Source organism: Tupaia chinensis, unplaced genomic scaffold, assembly GCF_000334495.1.
Source record: "Tupaia chinensis unplaced genomic scaffold, TupChi_1.0 Scaffold144137_1, whole genome shotgun sequence".
Taxonomy (NCBI): domain Eukaryota; kingdom Metazoa; phylum Chordata; class Mammalia; order Scandentia; family Tupaiidae; genus Tupaia; species Tupaia belangeri.
In genome coordinates this window covers 248,315-273,116 of record NW_006203992.1, presented here as the reverse complement: position 1 = coordinate 273,116, position 24,802 = coordinate 248,315, and the positions used below count along the sequence as shown (strand labels likewise).

The 24,802-nt window shown below is 41.7% G+C and overlaps 1 protein-coding gene across 2 annotated transcripts in view; it reads left to right on the top strand.

Moving 5' to 3' along the window:
* PPP3CA (protein phosphatase 3 catalytic subunit alpha) overlaps positions 1-24,802 on the top strand; it is a 161,221-nt gene that overhangs the window by 21,576 nt on the left and 114,843 nt on the right. The window lies entirely within an intron of this gene.

Here is a 24,802-nt window from a genome sequence, read left to right as displayed (position 1 = left end):
AATTTCTGCTATGAATAGCAGAAAGTAAAATCTAATTTTACTTTTGGAAGAGACTTAGAGAACATTTGAACTACTGGCCTGAGACATAAGGAGAATGGTGGAACGGAAGCTGAGTGATCAGGCTGTGTGCATACTGTGCTGAGTGAGGCCAGGACTCTGGTGTCCCCACAACTGTGGCTTCTCTGCAACACAATCCACTCTCTTTCCTTATTCTGCCATCTCTTATTATTTTTTTTCCCCTGAATAACAGTGGACAACATTGATGATTTTATTTCAGCAGCCTATTATTGTTACTCTTGCAATTTAATTTCTATTTACTTCTTTTGAATTTATAGAAATTACGTTCCTTTTAAGTCATAGTTTTGCAATAGATTTCTATTTAATTTCTGTTTACTTATTTAGAATTTAATACGTTCATAGACATTTAGTACTTTTTTTTAACAGTCATACTTTAGCAGTAGATTTGAGTTTTTCTACTCTCCCCTAGCCTGTAGGTCACACATGAACTCACTTTTCCCTGCTAACCTTTAAATAAAGTAATCCCTTAATGAACGTCTCATTTTGTCCTTGACATGGAGCTTTCTTCTGCCTCTTACATCACAGTTGGCAGCAAGACAGAGGTAATGGCCTGAGAGGCGTGATGTTTGTCCATGCCATGACTATCCCTATTTAACTGCTGGGAAAGTTTCTCTCATCTTCTCCTGTAATTACCTTTAAATGTCTTCAGACTTGAGAAAGTAGAGTTTGTGGAGACCACATGATAGTAATGGGAGTCCACCACAGATTGCCAGTCTCTGTTTCCTGTGGAAAATTTTATACAACAGACTGTTTTCAGTTTCCCAAATTTTCTACTCCTCTGTGTGACAAAACAAATCGTATTCATTATAATTTTGCCTCAAGAGCAACCACCATTCTGCCCTGCTTCTTGTGGAGGGTTCTTCCTGGGCATTCCTTGCCATTTGAAAATAGAGGGCACTTACAAACTAAAGACTGTTACTCCCTAGCCGCTTCTTTCCCATCAAGCATTTAGAATGGATTCGGATACGTATGTCTTTCAATGTTGTGTCCCGCTGTAGAGTGCAGAATCTGTGTGTGTGTGTGTGTGTGTGTGTGTGTGTGTGTGTGTGTGTGTTGGAGATAGCTCTATCTCCCTTTATTTCCTCAGATGCAAACACTGAGGTAGAATCTTACACAAGTGTTAGGTCTGGAAGAAACATTAAAAATACAAACACCACCAGTAGTGTGATGGAAGGGATAGTGGACCTCCAGTAACCAGCTAGAATAACTTTGAAGTAAATAATTTTTGCTCACTCTGTTTCAGTTTTCTCAGTGATGAGCAGAATCAGTCAACAATGTGCAAAATTACTGGGTCATCCCATGTCTTTTATTTCATTCACTTAAAATTGGTTGTTACTGTTTCCCAGGGATCTACCATAGGTCAGCCCCTATGTCCAAATTTAAGCTGATATTTTTTTGTGTTCCCTTTAATTTCCCAGACGTAATAATTGCCAGAGGTCGTGTATGCTCACCAGAGAGAGAGAGAGAGAGAGAGACAGACAGATGTGGAGAGTGGAGGAGAAAGCATCCCCAATGGAGCATGGTCATGCTGTAATCTTTTCTTTCTTTGTTCACTCTGTCATGATGTTGTTCCCTGTTTTTAAATTAGTTTTTTTTTTTTTAAATGGGTGAGCTGCTTAAGTTCCGTATATATTCTGAATATCAATCCCTTATCTGAGAAATAATTTGCAAATATTTTCTCCCATTCTGAGGATTGTCTCATTATTATTATTATTATTATTATTATTATTATTATTTTGCTGCAAGGAAGCTTTTTAGCTTGATGTAATCCCATTTGTGCATTTCGGGGATTCTTGCCAATGCTTTGGGGGTTCTTATTTAAAAAATATTTGCCTACACATACACATACGTACCTGGGGTAATTTTTGAGCTTCTGCGACCAAGATTGAAACCGTGGTTGGCCATGTAGGATCCAGTTCCTTGAACCACCTGGGCCATCGAGCTGGCCTGACGTTTTTCTTCTTTAGGTGCCATCTGATTTCTGTAGCTTAAAATATAAGGATATTATCATCCCAGCTTCTCCTTCTATGAATTCTTTGTTCCCCTTTTTGTAGTCTCTGCTTTCAGAGTATTCACATTTTTACTTCAACCATTAGAGGTTACCTTAGATCTTTGTCATGTCTCCAAATACCTTTCAGGACATTAAGTCTTGCCCTGGTCCTCGGCTCTCACTTGAGCTCCCTTTACACAAAGCATGCATCTTCTCAGATACCTGGCACAGGGCCTAATGCCTAGATTTTGATCTCAGCCCTGTCACTTCCCAGCTCTGGGGCTGTTTGAATTACTTACTGTCTCTTTCATTGTCTGTCTGCATTATAGAGTTGTTATTGGGTCGAAGTGAGCTACACTCCACAAAGCTCTGAAAGCATGGTCTGGACCACAGCTAGTGCTATACGAGTGCTGGCTTTTATAAAATTACTGCAGGTGTCAGTCCTCCTCCCACCTGCTCTTCTGCTCAACCAGCTGAGGGTCTCGCCTTCCTACTCTTGGATTTCATACCCATTTATGTTCTTTTAGACCAAGAGGTAGACTAAAGTCAGTGCCCACGGGCTTCCCATGCATACTCAGAAGCAGGTATAGTCTGATTGGTTGGTTTGAGCACATAGACTTGATACTTTCCTTGTCCTAAGGTCATTCTCAAAGTACTTTAAAGTTTTTATACATTCTTAGGCGTGAATGTTGTGCCTTAAGAAGATGTTTTGGATAAGATTTAAGTCAGATTGTAAGAATATATAAATACAAAGTAATTTATTAAGCATCCTATTTTTAAAAAGTAACATTAAAAAAAAATACCTAAAGTTTTTGCTCTTTGGTGAATTATTCACTCATGCCCCCTCCCTCCAATTGTTTATATTTGTGCTAAATATTTCTTCATGGAAAAAGTTAATTCGCCAAATCGTTTGGTTGTCTTGCTTCCTTGAAAATACATGTTTAGGTTTTAAAAGACCTAATATTAAACTAACAACACTTGAGGAAGCCAATCTTATTGATGAAAACTTCAGTATTTAATGGCGCCACAGAATATTATAAAAGCTTAAAAAACATAAGGGTCATCAAAATCAGTGATTTTCAAACTAGCAATGCAGTTTTTTTCCCTTTTCAAAAACATAAACCAAGTGGGCAAAACTCAAAATAGAAAACAGAAAGGCCCTGGTTAGCGAAGAATGGTGCTTCCCGTCCCTGTGACGAAAGACCACACAGACTCAGATTTGGGAGATGTGCGTTCAGCTGAATTTCTCCTTCTACCTCCGAGAAAAGGAGACCCAGAGAGTTTCACCTCATTGCAAGGTCACTTAGCTAGGTAATGGTTGAACTGGGAGTAGAAGTCAGCCTTACCTCCTCTGTGAGCATGGTTTCTGTGCTTCGTTTCACCTCACTCCTATGAGAGGATCATTTCCGTTATCTGTAAATGTTTGAACCATCACATTTTAAGAAAGACTTGGCACTTTATGGTTAGGTTGATTTAGGTTCAAATTCTGTATTCGCTTGTTTTGTCACTTTAACAACTGAGCATCTCGGTACCTTACTTTATATATAGACAGTACGATCTTATCTAGCGATACAGCGTAGAATGGTACAAACGTGCCTCCAAGAATTTTTGACAGGCCGTAATGTCAATAAATGGCATCTGTTACTGGCATCGGCACAGTCACGTTAACATGGTGATATTTATTTAGCTATTTTATCAGGAATCGTTCTGATTTGGATGTTTTTTGGATGGAAATATCTTCACTAAATTGTTATTGGAAACACAGGGTCACAGCGGGACATCGTCTCTGTGTCTCCACCATTGTCTGCAGCAATCCTGACTGGATTGCCTTTCCTAGTACGAATGAGGCGTATAAATGTAATAATGTGTTTTTTCGCTGTCAGTGAAAACGTCAGTTGCTATAGGTGCATATAATTGCAGAAGCCACCTAGTGTTTCATTTCACGATTGAAAAAAATAATCCTACTGAAGTTTAGGTTTCTTTTCCTTCGCACTCTAGTTATAAGCACCTGGTTTGGAAAATTCCTGGACGTGGAAGCACTGCCTGCCTTCCTACCAGAGGGCTAAGTAGGCACCCTGTCCATCGCACATCACGTGTCAGCAGAGCATGTAGTGGAGCCTACACACGGGACATTTTTACTTACGCCTCCACACCTTCCCCAAAAAGCAAAAGCCCTGGTCCATTAATCCCTCACAGCCATCGTCAGTGCCCAGAATCTGTCTTCAAAGTCTCAGTTCTGTTGTTTCACAGGCTCCGTGGCTCTGCTCCCACATGAAGAGGCAGCAGGAGTAGAGGGGACTGAAAGGGAAGGCGGCTTGTGGAGCTCAGTGTATACGTGGATTATCGTGACTATGGGCATCGGATTTGAATGTCCAGATAACTATTCTCAGTGCAAAGAAATCTAATGGGTGGTGAGGTAGTGGATTAATTTTATTAGTCTGAATGATGAAAATAAAGCAGTGTTGCAATTTTGTCAACCTTTTTTTATGGGGTTAATTATAAAATGTATTAAAGTGATGCCATGGTCTTTAGACAGAAGGAGAACTTAGAGAGTTATGTTTAATACGTCTTAGGGGACTGTGAAAGCAACTGAACTACCAGTGCAAGTTAGAGTCTGCCCTGGTTGAAAGATTAATTCTGCCCAGTTCCCATTAGGGAATGAGGTGATTTCATGGAAATAGTTCCGAATCTCCTAAGACTCATTGTAGAAGGAGCCACATGTGCTTAGAGGGAATCTGAAATGGAGAAGGGGGCACAAAGAGTTCCTTACAGACTTTTCAAGGGAAGGGGAAGTGAGGAGAACATTTTAGAGACATGTGGTCACAAGGGACCTGTGACTAACACATGCTCTTAGTCACGGTGCTAGGTACTTTTACACAGCTTCGTAGTGAAGGCCCTTAAGAGCCCTGCATTTCAATGACGAACTTAGCACCCACTATTGGCCAGCCCTCTCCTATGTGTTGGGGATATATCAGTGAGTGAAAAGCAAGACAGGTAAATACTTCTCGTTAGAGATGAATAGCAGAAGCCAGGTGATGCTAAGTGTGTTCGTAAAGTCACAGATGGAAGTGTCAGAGATGGGATTTGAACAGATGTCTTCGGTTCTACAGCCCAAGTTTGGAGGTATAGTACAAATTCCCAGGCACACTCATTTGAGGGTTTTGCCTGCGAAATGTGGTAATGACATCTCTGCTGTCCTGGGTTTACTGTGAGAATCAGTACTACATTGGGTCCAGTGGTTTTTGGCTTCTCTCTTCCTGTCTCCCAGTGCTCTGCATTGGTATGTCGATAGAGCATTACTACTCAGGATTAAGTCTGTTTTCCATCTGGCTCAGCCTTGTGGCATGGAGGTTAAGGCAACTGGACCCCACATGGCCACTGGTGCTGTTTGAATCCTGGACCTGGCAGCTTGAAAATCATGCTGTGTATGTGCATGCATGCCCCAAATCCCAAAGGAGAGTGGAGGAGAAGGGATTGCAGCATGGCATGGGGGTGATTTCTCTGTCTTTCTCTGGCAAGCACACATGCCCTATGACAAAAACAAAACAAACAAGCAACAAAAAACTAAAAAAACTAAGAAAAAAAAGGAAAAGAAATGCGCCATCTGCAGTCTGCTAGCTAACTATCCATTCATTCCATCAGTCAGTCAACATGTGTTTATTGAATGCTGTCATGCGTCAGGTACTTTGCGAAATACGGGGTGCTGTTATAAATGGGAGGGACACTCATATTCTCATGATTTTTACATCCTTGCAGAAATGGCTCTTAAGCAGATTATACAATTATTCATATTTGCAATAAATATTACAAAGGAAAAATAGATTTGTGTCTCTTATACCTGTGCCTTTTTGCCAAATGAATTAGTAAATGAATGGTTGGAATAAGTTCCTCTGGGATCGTCATGCCAGAGCTGAGAATGCAACTTTGCACTTGAGGGGCTTTGGGACTTCAAGCAATTTCCTTGGCCTCCCCACACTCCAGCTTCCTGGAGAACAGGGATAATAATGGTTTCATAAGGGCTGAAAGAAGGAATACCAGTAAATAGCTTAGAATAGTCCAAGATGTTCAAATAAGTACATATTAAGATTGAACTCTTCTCATTTTTGTTAGTAGGGTAATGTAGGAAAACGTTTTAGGGGGTTCACTTCCACTCATGGTGTTCACCTATGCTGCTAGCTTTCTTGGAAGAGTTGTTTGCAAGAATTGTTCTTAAGCCAGAATGCACATCAGAACCCAGTACTGAGGTCCTGGTCGGATCCAGTTACAGGAGATCCAATCAGTAAGTCTGAATTGAACTCTCCCTTTCAAAAACTTCACAGACGACCCAGATTTACACCCCAAGATAAAAACTTTTGGTTTTCAAGTGACAGGGAAAGGAGGTTACATACCACCGAGTAGAAATGTAAACTAATGGCAACCGCCCCAGGAAGCTGATCTGCGTGCCTGCCCTTGAATGGGTAGGGTGTTAGCCATTGGGGAAATGTGATCAAGAAGCAAAACAAACATTTAAGAATTGCTATAGACTCCAATTAATTCTTTCTTCAAATGAGATTTAATCTTTAGTTCATTTTCAAATACCAGAATGATTATTTGTCTAAATAAATTTGACTAGAATGTAAGCCTCTAGAAGACAGGGCTTTTTGTCAGTGTTACTGATGTTTTGGTATAAAGTAAAAATTCAGTAAGTCGAGTTCAAGTAATTCAGAGGCCTTGGGCCAGCACGCGGTGTAGTGGTTATGGTGTCGGACGCCCACTCAGCCCACTGCAGTTTGAGTCCAGGGCCCTGCGGAGTGGCCAGAATCCCAGGAGGAGAATGGAGGAGAAGGGATGGGCATGGCCAACCCCCTGGGAGGTGATTTCTCACTTTCCCTCTCACTGTCTCTCTCTAGTGAGTGCACGTGTCTTATGGCATAAACCTTAAGAAAAAAAATTGTTTTGGGAAAGCATTAGATATTTTGGAAAAGGTAAGAAAGGTAAATTATAGCCTGTAGGGGGATTTTCCAGTGAGGATAGATGGAACGTATAGGGATTTTTCTATTATGTTAGGAAAATTTGGATTCAGTTCTATTTAAGAAAGATGGAGAGTCAGAGAGAGCAGATGTGAGGTGTGAGGTCGACTCCAGCATGGCAGACATTTCAGGAAAGACCAAAGTCTCCTCGTACTTTTCCGCCTCCTCTCACCTGTCCCCGTGGTACTTTCCCAGCCCCTCGCTCCTCCTCAATGACTTAAATTCCACTTACTCGAAGAAATGTGTAAGGTATTTACTGTTTTTGTTTTCAGGTTCTGGCTGCTGCCTGTGTTTCCTTAGTGGCTCACTGTGGCTTTAGCACTGTCAGGACGGATTACAGCCTCCAGAGTCCGGGAGATTAATGGCAGACACCCCAGGACTTTGTAGTATAGTCTGGCTCTTGTGCTCTCTGGGTGATTTTCAGTAAGATGCAGGAAGATTTTTTTTTTCCCTACTTTTCTATGTAGCTTTATGTAATTGTGGGAAAAAAGAATGCCTTGATAGGGCCAGCAGGTGGCGTGGTGGTTAAAGGCACTGGACTCCCACATGGCCAACTGCTGATGGAGTCCTGGACCTGGCAGCTTGCTTTCTCTCTCTCTCTTTCTGTCCCTCTCTGGTCAAATTAAAATAAATAAAGTTAAATAAAATAATTTTAAGAATGTCTTTATGCTGTAAATGATAGATTTTGGGCCATTATTCATTCATGATTTGAACTGGTAATCCAGAAATCTTTTAAATGGTTGTCTGATGTACACGTGTTTTTTTTTTTTTTTTTTTTTTTTTTTTTTTTTGAGAGAGAGACTTTTGCTATAGAGCATGTGCACTTATAGGATAAACAGAGAGAGATAAAAGTCAGAAAGTGAGAAATCACCTCCCAGGGGTGATGACCATGCTGCAATATCCTTTTCTCCATTCTCCTCTTGGGATCTGGAACATACACACATGTGCACCTGACATGAGTCTTAAGTCAGCAGGTCCGAGACTCGAACTGTGGCTGACTACATGGGAGTCCAGTGACTAAAGCATTACACCATCTGCTGGTCCCATCTGAGGATAATTTACATTCTCTTTTGTGTTTTGTTATGGTTCTTGAATGTGTTGAGGATGATGCTTCAGGAAATGTTAGCAAATAAATCATGACTATTATAGGAAAAATGATAGAAATAAGGGACATTTCTATTTGGCAAAGACAAACAACTGGGCCTGCTTCATAACTCACTGCTCAGATTCAGAAATACACTGCAGGGCACTCATGGAATGAGGATGTTCTTTTCTCTTCACAGTCAACACTCCCAAAGTTTAAGAGGATAAAAATGACCCGCATGTCTCAAAAACATGGCTTACACATGACTTCTGAATAGGCATTTCTGGAAAGCGCTTGTTAAAGACGGCTTTAAGGTTGCAGAGTCATCATATATGGGCAGTCAGCATTGCAACGGTGATTACTGCTCCTGGAATAGAGCACTTGCAGGATCAAGCCCTGCCTTGGAGCAGTTTAGAAGTAAGCAGGCTTTACAATGAAATACAAGGTAAAAATCATCACACCCAATTGCAAACCTGTAGTTTGTTTGAAGGCTGCTTGTTTTCCCTGTACGTCCTCTCTCGGGATTAGCGAGTGTGTGCCTTTGCTGTGGTTGCTTCAACTTCAGCCTGCAAGTCAGAAGAGCCACATTTGGCTGGGCAGGCTGTGTGTCACAGCTCATGACACGGTGGCTAGGAAACAGCGCCCTTGCAGTGGGGTAGGCCAGATCCCTCGAGGTCTCTCCTACTAGTTCTGGGCAGAGGCACCATTCACTCTTACCCTCACTGCTACTGCCCCTTCTCCGGGCACTGTGCTCCATCCGTGTGGACCAGCGAGCAGCAAAGTGCACCTCGCAGCTGTGCTAGGATGGCGGTCATACGCTCCCCTCCCTCCGCTCCTACACGTGCCGACTGAACCGGGCACTCAGCTCGCTCTTCAGTGAGGAGGCAAGCACGATTGTTGACCCTTTGGTGTAGATATAATTGCCGAGCTGCTTATCTGTACATTCTCATTGTAATTAATTGCCCTTGTGGAAAAGCATAGCCTCAATTTCCTGTTTGCATTTGCCACTGAAGTCTGGGAAGTAGCTTATCATTCCTATTGGCCATCTAGCAAATGCGAATAAAGGGGAGATAGAATTATTAAGCATTAGTTCCTGGGTAAAGTTTGATGTTCGATGTTAGTTTTATCAGCCTTCGATGGTGGTTTTAGTAGATGTATGATCACATATGGATAACCACAAGACCAGCGTAAACATTTGATAAAATAACACTTAAAGATATATGTGACTCAATGTAATTTAAACAAGATTGTGATAAAAGTATTAAAAAAATTAAAATGCAAAAAAAAGCCAACATTTAATAAAATAATAAGAGTTTTTTCACTTGCTGGAGAGGCGGATGGCACAGCTCCCGATGCTGTCTTACGTCAGAGGGAGGGAATGGTGCGTGGCCCCGCGCTAGCAGAGCAGTTGTATATTACTTTATCGGGAAAGTGCATTGCCAGACACCATAGATTTGTGTACTAATTACTGTTGGATATGTATTTTCTAAAGTATGTTTAAGGGAGAATGTACATGCAAATTCATCTTTTTGAGATCCACTTAATAAATATGTGTTCCAGCTTCTACGTAATTGTATTTTCATCACTCCCCTTCATGGTTGGGAATTTTACTTCACTCATTTAGAAAGTCTGTTGTCTTCGTCTTTGTTCATTTCATCACTATATCATCCAGCATCCTTTCTTTTAATTAACCAGGTGGGATGTGTTTTCTTTCTTTCTTTCTTTCTTTTTTTTTTTTTAAATTTCCAGAGGTCACACACACTCACCATAGAGAGAGACAGTCAGACAGACAGACAGAGAGGAGAGGGATAGTAAGAAAACAACCCCCATAGGGATGGTCATGCCACAATCCATTTTTCTCCAGATCTCCTTTTTTGAGATTTTGGGCGCACAATTACATGGACTCAGAGTGTTTTTTAAGTCCCTGCGTCTGGGATGCAAACAGCAAATTTGGCCATGTGGATCCAGCCGCCTTAACCCCCAGGCAGCCCTGAAGTCATTTGTGTTGTTATTGAGATAATCTAGACCTGTGCTGGCTCTGTGGTTTCTCAGTCAGGCCTGCTCCAGTGGTGCTGGGTGTGTACAGAGGCTCGTGGGTTCAGGTCCACAGCCCTCCTGGCACTGGATATATACACCCGTGAGCCTGGCTGGGCATTGGGGAAGGGGATTCTGGCACAGGACCCTGAAGGTCCTTCTTTCTCTCAAAAAAAAGGAATAACTGTTTTAAAAAAGGAAAATACTGAGGTATCAGGTAAGTCATGACACATCTTTGCACAGAAAAATATGAAAAAATACATCCTGACTCTCTAATGACCCAATATTATATGCCTGTGGCCGAGATTTTACTGCCAACAAAGCTAATACCAGTTTGAGAACAGTTTAGTGATGCAATTTGATCACTTTAAAACATTGCATGTGAATATGCCCACGGTGTCATAAAAGACTGCTCTGTGCATAGCTGTAGCCAGTTGTGTTGAGATGAGTAAATTCTGTTGATATGCACATGTCAGTTTTGTAATGCTTGGACAGTTTAGACAGACATCAACAAAACTATTTCACATGTTCACAGACTTTTAACATTATTTTTGAATAAAGCACTAAGGAAAATACTTTAATATCAAAAATTTTGAAGTTAAGAAAGGTCCCTGATTGGATGAAAGGATAAGGAGCTGTAGGCAGCACATGAAAGGTGGAAGTGCTATCCATGTTTCTGTGGCTGTCTGAAAGATTGCATGGGTGACAACTTGGCATGGCAAATATTTTACTGTTTGTATAGAGAAAATTATTTATTCTATATAAACAAATGGCATTATTTCATTCTGAAATGTTTAAGGGAAGGACTGCCCACAAAGAGGATTGTGAAATGTCTATCTTCCTGTGATTATTCTTATTTTTAAATCATGTGTGGCATTCTTTCACCCTAAAGAGGAGTTCAAGGAAATGTTTTCTTTGCTGTCATCTGACATAAAAAAAGTGACTTTTGCTTTTGTTGAGTTTGCTGCTGCTATTCTGTTTAGTAATGAATTCCACAGAACAGATAACCTCTCTCAGCAATAGTTTCTTCAGGGATTCTCGTGCTGGATAAACTACTGGGCAAAATGTTCAGTATCTTCCTCTCCACTTGCCGAAAGTCAATACAAATAAATAGATCATTTTAAAATGAACAAAACTAAGAAAAATTTACATCTGTCTATATGCTTATGTCTGTTGGCAACATTAATAGGCATTTAACTCTCTAATAACTAGTCTTCTGAGTCTATTTGCCTCTCATTTTTTGTTGGCATGATTCTGTTTTAATTATAATAGGTAGCATTGGTTTAGTTCAATGCCTTCGTGAAGCAAAGATGGCAGTGCTGTTTGGATTGGACCCCCACTGCTCTCTCTCTGCCATGGGGGTGTTCTACTGGCCCATGAGTAAACTGTCTCAGTAGTTCTTTCCCAAGCATTCTGTGTCAATCAACCCAATTAACAGATTTTAAAAAGGCCTTGTAACTGTACAGAGCCAATTGAAGTATATAAAGAAATATACTTAAATACCATTATTTTTAGGAATAGTAAGCTATAAGGAACTGGTATGGCTTTATACAGGGCCAGAGAGAAGGGAGACGTCAAGATCGTTCTTCTCTTTAGGAACTCTTTAGGAACTTATAATGGACATATGTTCAGTAAGTATTGAGATCTTATATGTTAAATAGTGTTCCAGGTACTTATGATTTGACAATGAATTAGAGCTCTTTTATGTCTTATCAACAGGAGACACAACATAAACAATGAATATAATAGGATGTAAACAAATTATAAAGGCTATGACAATGTCATAGGCACCACAGAGTTAGCAAATAGAGTCGGGTAAGTGAGTGCTAAGGTGAGGCTAGGTGAGGGCTGGTGGCATCGCTAAGTATGGTGGGCAGAGTGGGCCTCCCTGAGGAAGTGGAAGGTGAGCACATTTGAAATAAGTGAGAGGGTAGCCAAGGAGGCCCATGCACACAGAGAAGGGACTCTTCCAAGAGTGGCCAGTGAGAACCCGGCTCTCAGACTGAGCTGTGCCTGGGTGTTCAGGGAGCACCCAGGAGTAAGCAGGACCCACACAGAGGGAGCTAGCTGAGGGAAAGATGCCTGGCCTGGCTGCTTCCTCACTGTTCTCAGGTGTTTGTCACTCTAAAAAACTACCAAGTTGTTGTGCTTCTAATTTGTTTGTGTTGATCAAATGGAAACATGAATATCAACCCAAGATTAGGTTAAATTGCAGGTGAGGTCTTCAACAAGTTTACGGAAAATGTATATTATGAAACACTATGCATGGCTTTAAAAAAAATTGCATCAAAATCAACTGTGTAGTTCTATCCCAGGAACTTTTTGAAGTCTCTTCACAGAATTTGCTACATTAAAAGGAACAGTATTTTAACCATTGTTTTCTTCTAATGGTATCCAGTGGCTATTTATAGGTAGAGGGAAGGAGGCCTGGGTTTGGAGTGACAAGTGCTAAAATTCTGCCATTACTAGTCCAACCTGAGATCATGAAAGGAATCTGTTTATTTATGATAAAAAGCTCCTAGCCAGCTTTCCGCTGAATCCTCAGTGTAGAGCCCGAGGAGAGAGGCTGCACCAAGTGGAGAACTCTATTCTGGCCCCCTGAGGCAGACTTAAAAATAAGCAGTGTGCTTTACCTATTTCTCCCCCTCAATTCAGTCAGACTCTAAACCATGATATACTCACCCAGAGAGAAGCCAGAGAAAGGAAGAGAGTAATGACAAAATGTGTATGCAGTGTCTGAAGCTGTGCTTCTCTAACCCAGCCCTAGCCTTTCACAAGGGCCTGGAGTAGAAGGACAGAGAGGGAGAATAGAAATGAGAATGAAAGCACCTTGTGAGAATGTCCTTTAGGCCCTGTGGAAAGGGTGAGGATTGGCTTGTCCTTGTTAAAGCCTCTGCCAGACTCTGCAGAGACCATCCAGGTTTTCCCTATTTGCTTTTGTGGGATCTCTTGGAAAATGTCCTAACCTTGACTCATGGTCCAGTGCGTATTCTGGACTTTGGTAGATTTAGATCTCTAGTTTTTTCATGAGAAGCAGTTCAGGGCAGGACACAGATATCTTGAACGGAAAAGAGATTTAAAGCAGTGAACTAAGGACCTTCAAAAGTGTTGGAAACGTTAGAGGAGGATCAGTCAAGAATGCTCTGTTGCTGCTGTCACCGTCCACCACACTGTCTACTGTGAAGCAGAGTCCAAGGAGACCGAAGATGCCGCCCTGAAATGAATGGACCCCTGCTAACGCTGGAGTGACTCCACAGCCCCCGTCCACCACACTGTATACTGTGAAGCAGAGTCCAAGGAGACCGAAGATGCCACCCTGAAATGAACGGACCCCTGCCAAGATGCCGCCCTGAAATGAATGGACCCCTGCCAAGGCTGGAGTGACTCCACAGCCCCCGTCCACCACACTGTATACTGTGAAGCAGAGTCCAAGGAGACCGAAGATGCCACCCTGAAATGAACGGACCCCTGCTAACGCTGGAGTGACTCCACAGCCCCGAACTGGAGACTAGGGTTGGGACATGGCATTCAGTCTCTAGAAAGTATATACCAGAGCCCACAGGCAGTAGCTGTGTCAAGTGCTGGGTGAGGAGGAATGGCTTTTCTTCACTTTCAGATGCCCCATGAGCGTATCTCCTTGGCAGACCCTCAGCCTTCTACTGAACCCTAATGGTAAGGGAACCTGGGGAATGTTCGCAGGCCTCGAGCTTCTGTAGTACAGGGAGCCTGTCGAATGTGGTCGTGGTAATCACTGCCTACTGACAGTGAGGATGGTCAGAAACACGCCTGTATTCTAAATGAAGAAGTGAAGGCTGAATGAAAGTTCTTAAAAGGAGAGGATGAGTCAGATTTACAAGAGGCCAGACAATGGCGCAGTGGCATTGAACTGAACCTGCATGGGAAGGGCGTTGGTTCATGTTCAGAGCCTCTGCTTACGCACTGGGTACACATGCCCATGATCTGGGCCGGCCGAGGCTGGGCTGGATCGTGGTGTGGAGACTGTTCGGAGTGCCTGTCTCTCCTCCCCACTTCTCTTCCCCCTCTCTCTCCCTTTCTGTATCTCTGTCTCATGAAACAAATATATTTAAAAAAAATCAGATTTACAAGTAAGAAATTTACTCTCAGGGATAAGGTATCTTACACTATTTATAATGAATGCATATGCCTGTGTGTCTGGGAGCTCCATTCTGCTGAGTGGATCAGCTGTGCTAAGAAATTTATTTTTAAGGGTTGAGCAGGGGGTCACATTTATTTTCTACAAATTGTCAAGCAGAAATTAGTTCTATAGCAACCTGTAGTAGATTTCACTTTTTTTTTTTTTTTTAAAGAAGTGAGAAATGCCAAGGTAGCATTTTTTATGGAATGCATGTACGGCCATGTCATTTGTAGATATCTGACAGTGAAAAAGCTATCAGCTTGCCTGCTTCAGGGCAACTCCTGTTATGGTGAACTGGTGACACGTTGGCTGTCCTTGTTCTTTCGGGAACAGATACATTTTCTCTTACCCATCAATTCCATCTGTTTGGTTTCTTGTATCTTTCAGAAATTTGCAGCTCGTGTTGAATTGTTCATAAGCCTTTACAAGTATTGCGAGATCTAAACAGCTCTCACCTTGATATACTTAAAGACCTTTTAGGATTGTATAAAATCCTAATTGTCAACTGAGCATTTTTTCTTAATGTCTGTATTTTAACGACTCTTGGGACTGCCAGTCTCCTAGAGCTCATGGATTCTATCCCATTCGGCAGTAGAAAGCTTCCTGCCAGCCCCTTCCCATCTGATAAACGTTCCCATGGCAACACTAAGGCAATCTGTTTAGTTTCATTAAATGCCCAAATTATAGCCTGAGCAAAATGTAAAATGTATTTTACCATATTACAACACCTCGTGAAATGATTCAGGGCGATTGAAGTCATCATACCAGGAAAAGTCTTGTTCAAATAATCAATAGAAGTATTATGGTGTCTTTTTGTAAGGAAGAAAAGAAAAAAAACACCTTGAAATCTGGGTCATTATTTTGTAGGATTCAGATATTCTCTGGATGATAGGAGACTTAATTTCTCAGGTTCATTTTCCTTGTATTCCTAAAACCTAGCCCCTTAATAATTATTTGGATTCCTTTACCCACACACTTATTCTAAAGAACATATTCATTTGTCTGATTTTAACATATATTTTCTAAGAATAGATGTATATATACCAAAAGCAGAAATGCCTATTGATTTATGAAAATCAGAAATGCACCCCTCTCTTTTTCTGAAGCAGAATAGATAAAGGTATTAAAGGTATTGACTATTTCAGGGGGTTGAGATGCCTGTTTTAGGCAACCCAAATAAGAACTTCACCTCACAGAAAGGAGCAAGAACGGTTTTGCAGGCACCATAGTTACCCTATAGTGAGCCCTTACTGCATTTAACACGATGGGACTCCTGCATATTTTATTCCCATCTACGTCTGAAGTTATTTTTGTCTGTGTTGGTGAATATTAAAGTTTGAAGAGACTAAAGAAGTCACATTAGCCATTTCCTTGCTTCTTCAGATGAAAAAATTGGGGCAAAAATGGATCAGTTATTTGCCTAAAGCAATCCAGACCTGGGTGGGAAGGATTAGAATTATTTACTATCCGTGGTCTCTGTCCATTGGTTTCCCATGAAGAAATCCATGTAAGTACTTCAGACTCTCGTTAGCCACTTCATCGTTGCAGTTGCTCTGCAGACTCGTACTTTGCACACTGTTAAATTATCTAGCATCTTGCAGCTCAGAACCGAATATGGGGACCAGGTGGTAGCGCAGCGGAAACACAGACCCACATGTGACATGTCCTGGGTTCACGTCCCTGAGATCATGTGTGTACCCATGATCCATGCTGACTGAGATGAGTGTTGGATCACAGCATGGAGCCCCTACGGGGGTATTGGTCTTACACCCTTTCTCTGGAGCTTTCTCTTTGTCTTGGAAGAAATAAATAAATAAACTAAATAAACTTAAAACAAAAGAACAGTGTGGGATGTAGCAGGCATCCACCAGCCATTCTATTCTCCTTTCTGTTCCATATTTTCTTTCTCTACTTTCCCAGGGTACTTGTCATCTTATCCTATCTTGATTATTATAATATGCATCCATGAATATTTTCTCCATTAGGCTATTTTCAACAGGAATCAGACAGAATATTTTATAGATAGCTTTCAGTGTTGAAACTCTAGGAATAACACTGCCCCTCGCAGTGGCCCCATTTCTGTGTACAGATGGTTTTGATGTATGTATGTATGTGTGTGTGTGTGTGTGTGTGTGTGTGTGTGTGTGTGTGTATATATATAGATATATGTATTTCAGGTATCTGGAGCAAGCACAAGAAGGCAGCCCTGACTGATACCTATTTTAGAATGAGCCCTACATCCATAAATGTATATTTTTGAAAGACGTATTTCTGGAATTATGCAGCCCCATTATAAGACTGTAGTCTGTGGATTTTTATAGCAGTGATAATACAGCATAGAGTGCAGGAATAATTGTAAGACTAGGGGCGTCCTGAGAGTTTCTCAGTCAGTTTTATTTAATGACAATACAGCTGTTGACGTAGACCAGTATTAACCATTAATAAGCAGCTTACTTTCTGTTGACAACAAGAAGATATCCAGTACAGTTCATTCAGTTAAAAAATACTTATGAAAAACCTGTTGCAAATCTTTTTTCTTTTGGGTGAAGGATTAGATTAATTAATAAGTTTTTTATACTTTCCCTTGAGATCAAATGCATCAAATGACATGAGGGACTGGCCACTGTTCCTGTCCTGGGGTGGGGAGCGAGGGGTCTGACACGTAGCAGGTGAAAGTAGAAAGGGAAGAAGCTGATGAGTTTCTGCTTAGATCAGGGTGGCCCTAGAGAGGACACTGGCTTCTGTTGGGCCTTAGGAAAAGTCACTTTGTATTTTTTTCCCCCTATGTTTTGCTATGCAAAAATGCGTCCTGACTTCTGATGATCCAATGGAGTCTTTGTCTTTTCTGGTTGTGACTTTTCCAGTCTTAATGAGCTCCTTTTGGCAGCTGGGGCCAGACCGCCAGTATGGGTCCACATCTTGGCTGACCATGTCACTTGCTACCTTAAGAATTTGGGCCACTAACCCAAAACCGACTGGGCCTCAGTTTTCTCATCTGCCTAATGGAGATAATACTAGGACCTTCCTTAAGAATTGTGAGGATTAACTGAGCCTAACCCGAGTAGACAACATTTCATAACTGTTTTCAGCCCTCGTGTTGCTCATGTATAAAATGGAGTATGATGAGCCATGTGAAGATGAACTAAGATGGGGGACTTTGGTTAAAAGTACCAAGGAGATGTCTGTTATGTGAATTAACAGTGGCACAGCGGTCTCCCACATGGAAGGGCTCCAGGTTTGTGTCCAGAGACCTCCTGGAGTATGCCAGGCATGCACCACCAACCCACGATCCGGGGACCAACGGAAGCTGGGGACGGAGTGTGGCTTTAGGACCCTCTCAAGGATGCATTTTCTCTGTCCTTCTCTGTCAGAGAAGAAATGAATTAAAAAAAAAAAGCTGTAATAGGCATTCGCCATTGCATCAGCTATTTGCATAACAAATCTACGTTTAGTACATTGCAGTTTATCCATAGGAATGCAGGTTTCCGTCTGTGGTTGAGTCTTAGAGTTGACCGATTCACTCAGACATTATGGTGTGAGCCCACCTATGTGCCATTATAACAGAGGTCCAGGCTGAGGTCAATGAGGCCCCAAGGCTGTGACCTGTCATGTGACACCTGGTTTTCACTGCTCTCCTTATTCCCCTCAGACATTTTCTTATGATGTGGTGGGGAGCCACGTCCTGAACATTGAAATCGAAGAAGGGAGAGCCCTATGAGCTCATCCATTTTTCAGTGGAACCTCCGACTTTTTTTGTAAAGGAAAATGTCTCCTCTGGAGCGCTGCTTGTTAAAGGCATTAAAGGAAGATGATTTTGTAGCTCAGGAAACAACACTGGATGTTTTATTAGCAGTTTTTCATGGTCAACAGCACATAGATGAGAAACTCTTTGTAGTAGAAAGCTACCTGTTGCTTTAGATAAGAACTCCTAGCTAAAATGGTTAATCTTCCTGTTGTGCCCCTTGGCTTTCTTCTTCTCAGCAGGCTTTCCTTTGTGAGCCATGGGAAGTAACTGTTTCCGCTGACACAATTCTCTGTTCACTGCTGGTCTTCCTGGAGCTGCAGCTGCTTCCTGGGGGATGCACATGGCTGTGATCCACCAGGAGCAGGCCAGGGGACACCGAGTTATAATGACTCTTTGTCACTCGGAAGAATTCTCCCTTGGAGGTTTCTGGTGGATTGTCTTCTTTCCTTCTCGCCTGCCTGGTGTCTGTCTAGCATTATTTCCAGAACATTTGTCTGTTTTTTGTTGTTTGTTTTTTTCTGTAAAACAGAAACAAAAAAATTAACACACTAAAGTAATGTCTCCTGGCCTTTCTTTCCCAATTATGATGTAAACCTATAGGATGTCATGATTTAATGGCACGGAAGTTTAAGTACTTGTGGCTCTTAGACACTGATGGAAGATAGAACTCTCTGGAAACTGCTCGTAAAGACTGGGAGTTTTTGTGTCTGTCACAAAGCAGGGATCAGTTCAGGATTCATAAAGCCTTTTCTGAAATAAGAGGCAGAACTACATAATTCTGACTTGAAAATCAAGAAATAAATTGCAAGAGCACAAGAGCAGAGAAGAACGCGTGTTGAACCAAGTCCACATCCTCCTGGATGGGTTTCATACCAAACCCAGATTATCCGAGTCGGTTCTCTTCTCCCAGGTAAGAGTTTGCTTACGTCAGTCTTCAAGATTTCTGAGCGCACACAGCCACCAGTCCTGTTTTGTGCTGCTAGGACCTTTCCGGGACTCTTTTTCCCCCTCGTAGCACTGTCATGCTTCTTGTCTTCCAGGCTTAAAAGTGCAGAGGTCTTCTTTATGCCTTTTCCTCACTCTTGTGTCTAGTTAGTCACTAACTCTTTCTTTCTTTCTTCCTTTCATAAGCTTATTTTCTTCATTCGTAGGTCAGAGAGACAGAGGGGAGAGAGACAGCACCTCCTACAGGGTTTTGATATTGCGATTCGGCCCCCCGATCATAGGCCAGCTCGGGCCCAGTGTATTTGGGGAGGTTCTGTGCTGGGACAGGTACCCTCCCACATGGGCCTGCCCGGTGGACATTCTGGTTAGCACTGCACCACGGCTGGCCCCTACCATTCATTTCTGGTGTCTTTTTGTACCCATTTTCTCCTTCACTGTTCCTATTGCCTTCTTCCTAAGAAAATGCCCAGGATGTAGAAAGTACCGAATGCCTTGGCATTCCAAGGAGCTAACGGGTAGAACTTTCACAAATGACCAATCTCATGACCTTCCAGTAATTTGTTACCTCTTTCTCTACCTGCAGTTGTGGTTTTCTTTGGGGGAACTTCATGTAAAGGAACAGTTTTATCAGTTGATGAGCTAGATTGAACACAGGACCCTGGTCTAGGGCCAGCCACTTGCTTCCATGAACCAACCTCTTATCTCTATGCCCCAGAAAAATTAGAAATGAGAGCATTTGGCGATCACTTGGGAAAAGCTGAAATTGTGAATGTTAAATTTGATTGCTTAAGGGGCTGTGGTATTTGTGTCTTTCTCTTCTAATTCATTTTTAAAAATCTGCTAGATTAATTTTGCTGAAATACCATTCTGCTTTCCTCATTCCCTGTTTAAAAACTTGCAGTGACTCACTGTCAGTTTTAGAAATCGATTCAGAGGCCTTAATGAAGCTGGTTTTAGGCCTCCCACAGTTTGGCCCAAACCCACCTCTCTTTTTTTCCTTCATAAACCTTTCAAATCTAGTCAGATTGCTTTGTTCTTGTCTCTGGAGTATATATTTTCCTATCTCTGTGCCTTTTTTTGGAATTTTCTTTAGAATAGCTTTCAAATCAGATTCTCTTTCTTTAATCTCTGCTGGGTCTGTGTTCAGGCCCTCTGCGCTTAGCCTGGGGACCTGGGTAGTTGTCAGACTCCCTCTCCCAGTCAAAATATGGGAGCACTTCCAGTTAGATAGCATTTCCAAACATATAAGCAAAGGTTGTTTCTTTTATTATTGATATTTATAGATAAGAGAAATTAATTGAATTAGATCGGAGGGGTAGAGCACACAGGAAAAGGAAGCATCATTCTGGAGCTTAGTCTTTGTCCCTCCTTGCTTTGGTAAGGAAGGTTTACTATTTTCATATGAAAAGCCATGCTTGAATCCTAGAGCAGAATCAGATTGGGCATCAAACCTCACTTCTACTCCTACTGACTGTATGGCATTGGGCATGGTTTCCATCTCTGAAGAAGTATATTTGCGATACCTCCCCCTACCCCATGGAGTGTTTGTGACGATAAGAACAGTACCCAGTGCATGGTAAAGGCTCTCTGACTGTTCATTGCTGCCATCCTTGGTCATGGTGGTGTGTCTTACAGGTATTTTCTGAGAAATTTGACATTTTTTTCTTTCAACATTTACTTCACTACATTGGATTTTGAATTAAAAGGTATTTCCTGCTTTGAGAATGAAATGTATTTCAAGTTAAAATAAAACTTCATCTAATATACCCTTAAGTAAGAATGAGGCATTTAGTACACTGAGGTAGTTATGTGCTTCCCAAAGTGGGAACTTATAACAAAGGAATCATTTAAAGCTCAACAGTTCCTTTATTAGTCGAGTAATTATGCCTTCTCTTAGGTGCCTGGGGCCAAATGGATCTGTTCCCAGGAGAAAGGCACTGTCTCTCCTACCTGAAGAAAGCTTTGAGTATGAAGGCTAGCTTCCCTCTGAGCTATCGCTTCCTTCCTGGTCTTGGGGTCCCTCTCTCTTATCTCTGAGAAGAGTGCTTGAGGCAGCAGGAGTAGAAGGACTTTCTCTAAAGCTGGTGTGAGCCTCAGATGTGTGCAGAGTGAGAGGAGCCTACCTGAGCTCTTCAAGGAATAGGGCCCCTAAAGGTGGCCGACCTGCGTGACTGTGCTTTTGTCCATTCCTCTGCTCATCTGTTCTTTCATCATGGAGTCAATTCACCCATCATTCATTGAGTAGATACCTGCTGACAAGCTCTGTGCTAAGTCCTGGACACTTTAGAGGCAAAGAATGACTTCCCTGCCTTGAGGTTAGAGAAGTTTATTTTGTTTTTGTATGTTTTCACACAGCCGGTTGAAGTAAATCTTAAAATATTTCTTTTGGGAATGAATGCATACATTCTGAAACAGATTTCTTCTGCTGAACTCCATGCCAAGTGGAATAAATGTAGTGCATATCGGAAGTTCATAAAATGGAAGCTCTGAAGTAGCTGGAGAATCTCTCCTGGAGCCTGGTGATTCGGGAACTCGGGAGTAGACCTTCCCCAGCTGTGTCCAAAACTCCCTCGTTCTGTGTTATCTCTGGGATAAGATGTTGGAATTTAAATGTTGCCATGAAAGAGCCCACCATTTTCAGATGTGTTGAAAACATGTCTATTCATAACACAGCTTTGGAATATTTGTCTAGCTCACTCTAGCAGCCTGGGCAAAGAACCATTTTCAAATTCTGATGCAGAGTAAGCCACATGGGGCTTGATTGTTGGGACTCATTTTGTAAGTTTGTTCACCAGAATTATATTACTGGGGATGCTCGTTTGGGTTTGAAATAGTATCACTCATTCACTCATTACTAGGGTCTCTAAAGTGTGTACAGGACAGCAAACCTTATTTTAACATGGTGAGCTTTCTCTTATTAATTAACAGAACCATTCACAATTCCACAAATCCAGAAATAATTTAAAAGGGAAGCGTTATTTTATTTTTCAAAACAGGGAGGACGACAAGCGGTGTTCATAGTATGGGTGTGGTATTTCATTTAAAAAAGAAAAAAGAAAGACAGACACTGAGTTGCCACTCTTGTTAAGTAGAAAATTCAGTCCTTGTGACTTGCACAATTTTTTCTCTCTTGCAAGTGGCCACAGGCTTTATTTAGTTAACTTTTACCAAGGAGCAGCCGACAGTGCCATGCCTCTATCTACGTCTGTTCCTGCATTAAAAATGAGCTGTAATGGAATTTGGCGACATGGCAGGAAGTGCCTGAGCACACAGTGGTCTCCTTAGCAGGTTTGGAGCGAATGGGTTTCCTGTGGCTGCTTGACTTTGTCAACTTAAGCCTGCCAGAGAGGGCATCCTGAAATTCCTTTTTGCTAGCTGCTTACCATGTGGATCCTTTTGGTTTTTCCTAATCAAGGAGAACGCCTGCCTGGTTGAGTGCTAATAGGATCCTTAGTTTGGTTTTTAATTGGAAGCCTTAATTAAAGCCTGACAAGATCTCTTTCTGTTGATATTTTGACACCTTCTCTGTTGACCTGATTCTTTGTTTAAAGAACTTTTAACAGCTAAACAAACAAATGTGGGGTGAGGACTAGAATTTTCTATCTCATGTGCCCAAAATACAATTCTGTCTTGCTTCTAATACATGATTAGAAATCTTAAGCTCTATGTGTGCTATTGAAATGTTATTTTAAAAAAGATGAAATAAACAAGGTAGTTCATTCCTTGCTAATAATTGAACTTAACAAGGGATTCTCCCTGATTTGGTACAATATCATGTCTTGTTTAAGTTCTACATTGAGGAAAGCCTGGATTCTTTTTTCCACATAATGGCTGCCTTATTCTGACCCATTCTCAGAGTTTCTTCACATATAAGTCAGTCCACTGCCCCTGCACAGAGCTCTTCAATAGACTCTCTCCGCCCTTTGGGAAGAATCCAAATGCCTATCAGAGCCCTGAAAGTCTGAGAGCGGCTTTCTTCTCCTGCTCCTCTTGGTCCTTTCCCCTTGCTCTCCAGGCTCTGACCTTAGTAGACACCTAACATTTCACAGAGGCTGTTAAGCTCGTCTTTAATGCAGCTAAATCTATTCACCCCTCGAGTCTCAACTTAAATGTGACTCCCAGGGGAACTCTTTTTGAAATCTGCTGCCTTTGCACGATTCCTTTTGGTCAGACTAGCACACTTAAATTTGCTTTTAATCAAGCATTCTGTGGCCTGTGGTCCTTTCTAGACTATATGTTTATGTCTTGTAAGGACAGTATCTTTCTTTCCGTTGCGTAATGCAGTGCCAACAACCCCATCAAGATTATCTAAAATATTTGTTGATTGACTAGCTGGCTGATTGTGAAAGGGAAGACTTGACTACATAATGGAGAAAATGGTTTTTAGTAAAATTATTATTACTATTACTTATTAGTTTTTTTGTTTTGTTTTTTACTATAGGGAGTGTGCACTTGCTCATTGGAGAGAGAGAGAGAGAGAGAGCAAGAGAGAGAGAAAGGGAGAAGAAGAGAAAGAGAGAAATCACCTCCTAAGGGAGAAGGCCATGCCACAATCACTTCTCATCTGTCCTCCTCTTGGGATTTTGGGCCTGTGCACAACATGCGCCTGGCATGATTTTCAAGTTTCCAGGTCTGGGACTTGAACCATATAGTCAGTGATGTGAGAGCTAGAGCCTTAACCTCCACACTACCTGCTGGCCCTGTTTCTAGTAAAATTAACTCTTGAGTTATGTTATTGCATCTTACTTCTATTACATAATGAAGATGACCAATTGTCCATTTTCTTATAATAGATAACCTTGTAGTAGTCTATGATCTTACGAACTAAAATGTCTCTCTTCAGAACCTACAACATTAAAATACAATCAGTTGGACAGTGAACAGACAGTTTTCAAGGATAACTCATGAAAAGAAAAATATTTTTCAGACTTGTAGAAGCATTACAGATAATGCTATTTTACTTTCAAGCAATTGTGTTGGTTGTTTACAGTTATGCTTGTCTAGTCTTTATCAAACTTCTTAAAGACTCCTGTTAATGTATTTCAGCCTAGATTAGAGTACCATGTATCTTTTCCAAGCAGTAAAGTGAACTTTTGGGGCCAGCGCATGGTGTGGTGATTGAGATGGCTGGATCCCACATGGCTGACCACACCGTTTAAACACTGGACCTGGGAGCTTGAGAAATACACCAGGCCTGTGTGTGTCCCTGCCCAAGGTCCCAACAGAAGGGAGAGGAGGAGAAGGCCTTGCAGTGTGATGGCAATCTCTCTGTCTCTGTGTCTGTGCAGTCCCTTTCTCTGTCTCTGTGCAGTCTCTCTCTGTGTCTCTGTGTGCAGTCCCCTTCTCTCTCTGTCTCTGTCAGGTGAGCACATGCACCTTCTGGCAAAAAAAAAATAATAATTTTTTACATCAATTTAATTATTGATTTATCCAGTCAATGTTGTTGTCATTGTTGTTTTTTCTTTCTTTTTTCTCTTTGGAGAAGTTTTTGCTATAGGGCACGTGCACTTGCCAAAAAGACAGAGAGGTAGTAAGCAAGAAATCACCCCCCAGGGGGGATGGCCATGCTGCAATCCCTTCTCCTCCATTCTCCTCTTGGGATCTTGGGCACGCATGCACACACGCCTGGCATGAGTTTAAGCTACCGGGTCCGGGACTCGAACTGCGGTCGGTACATGGGAGTTCAGCGACATAGCTATTACGCTAACTGCTGATCCCTCATTGTTGTTTTTTAATGCTTGTTCTTTTATTTTTTTTTTTT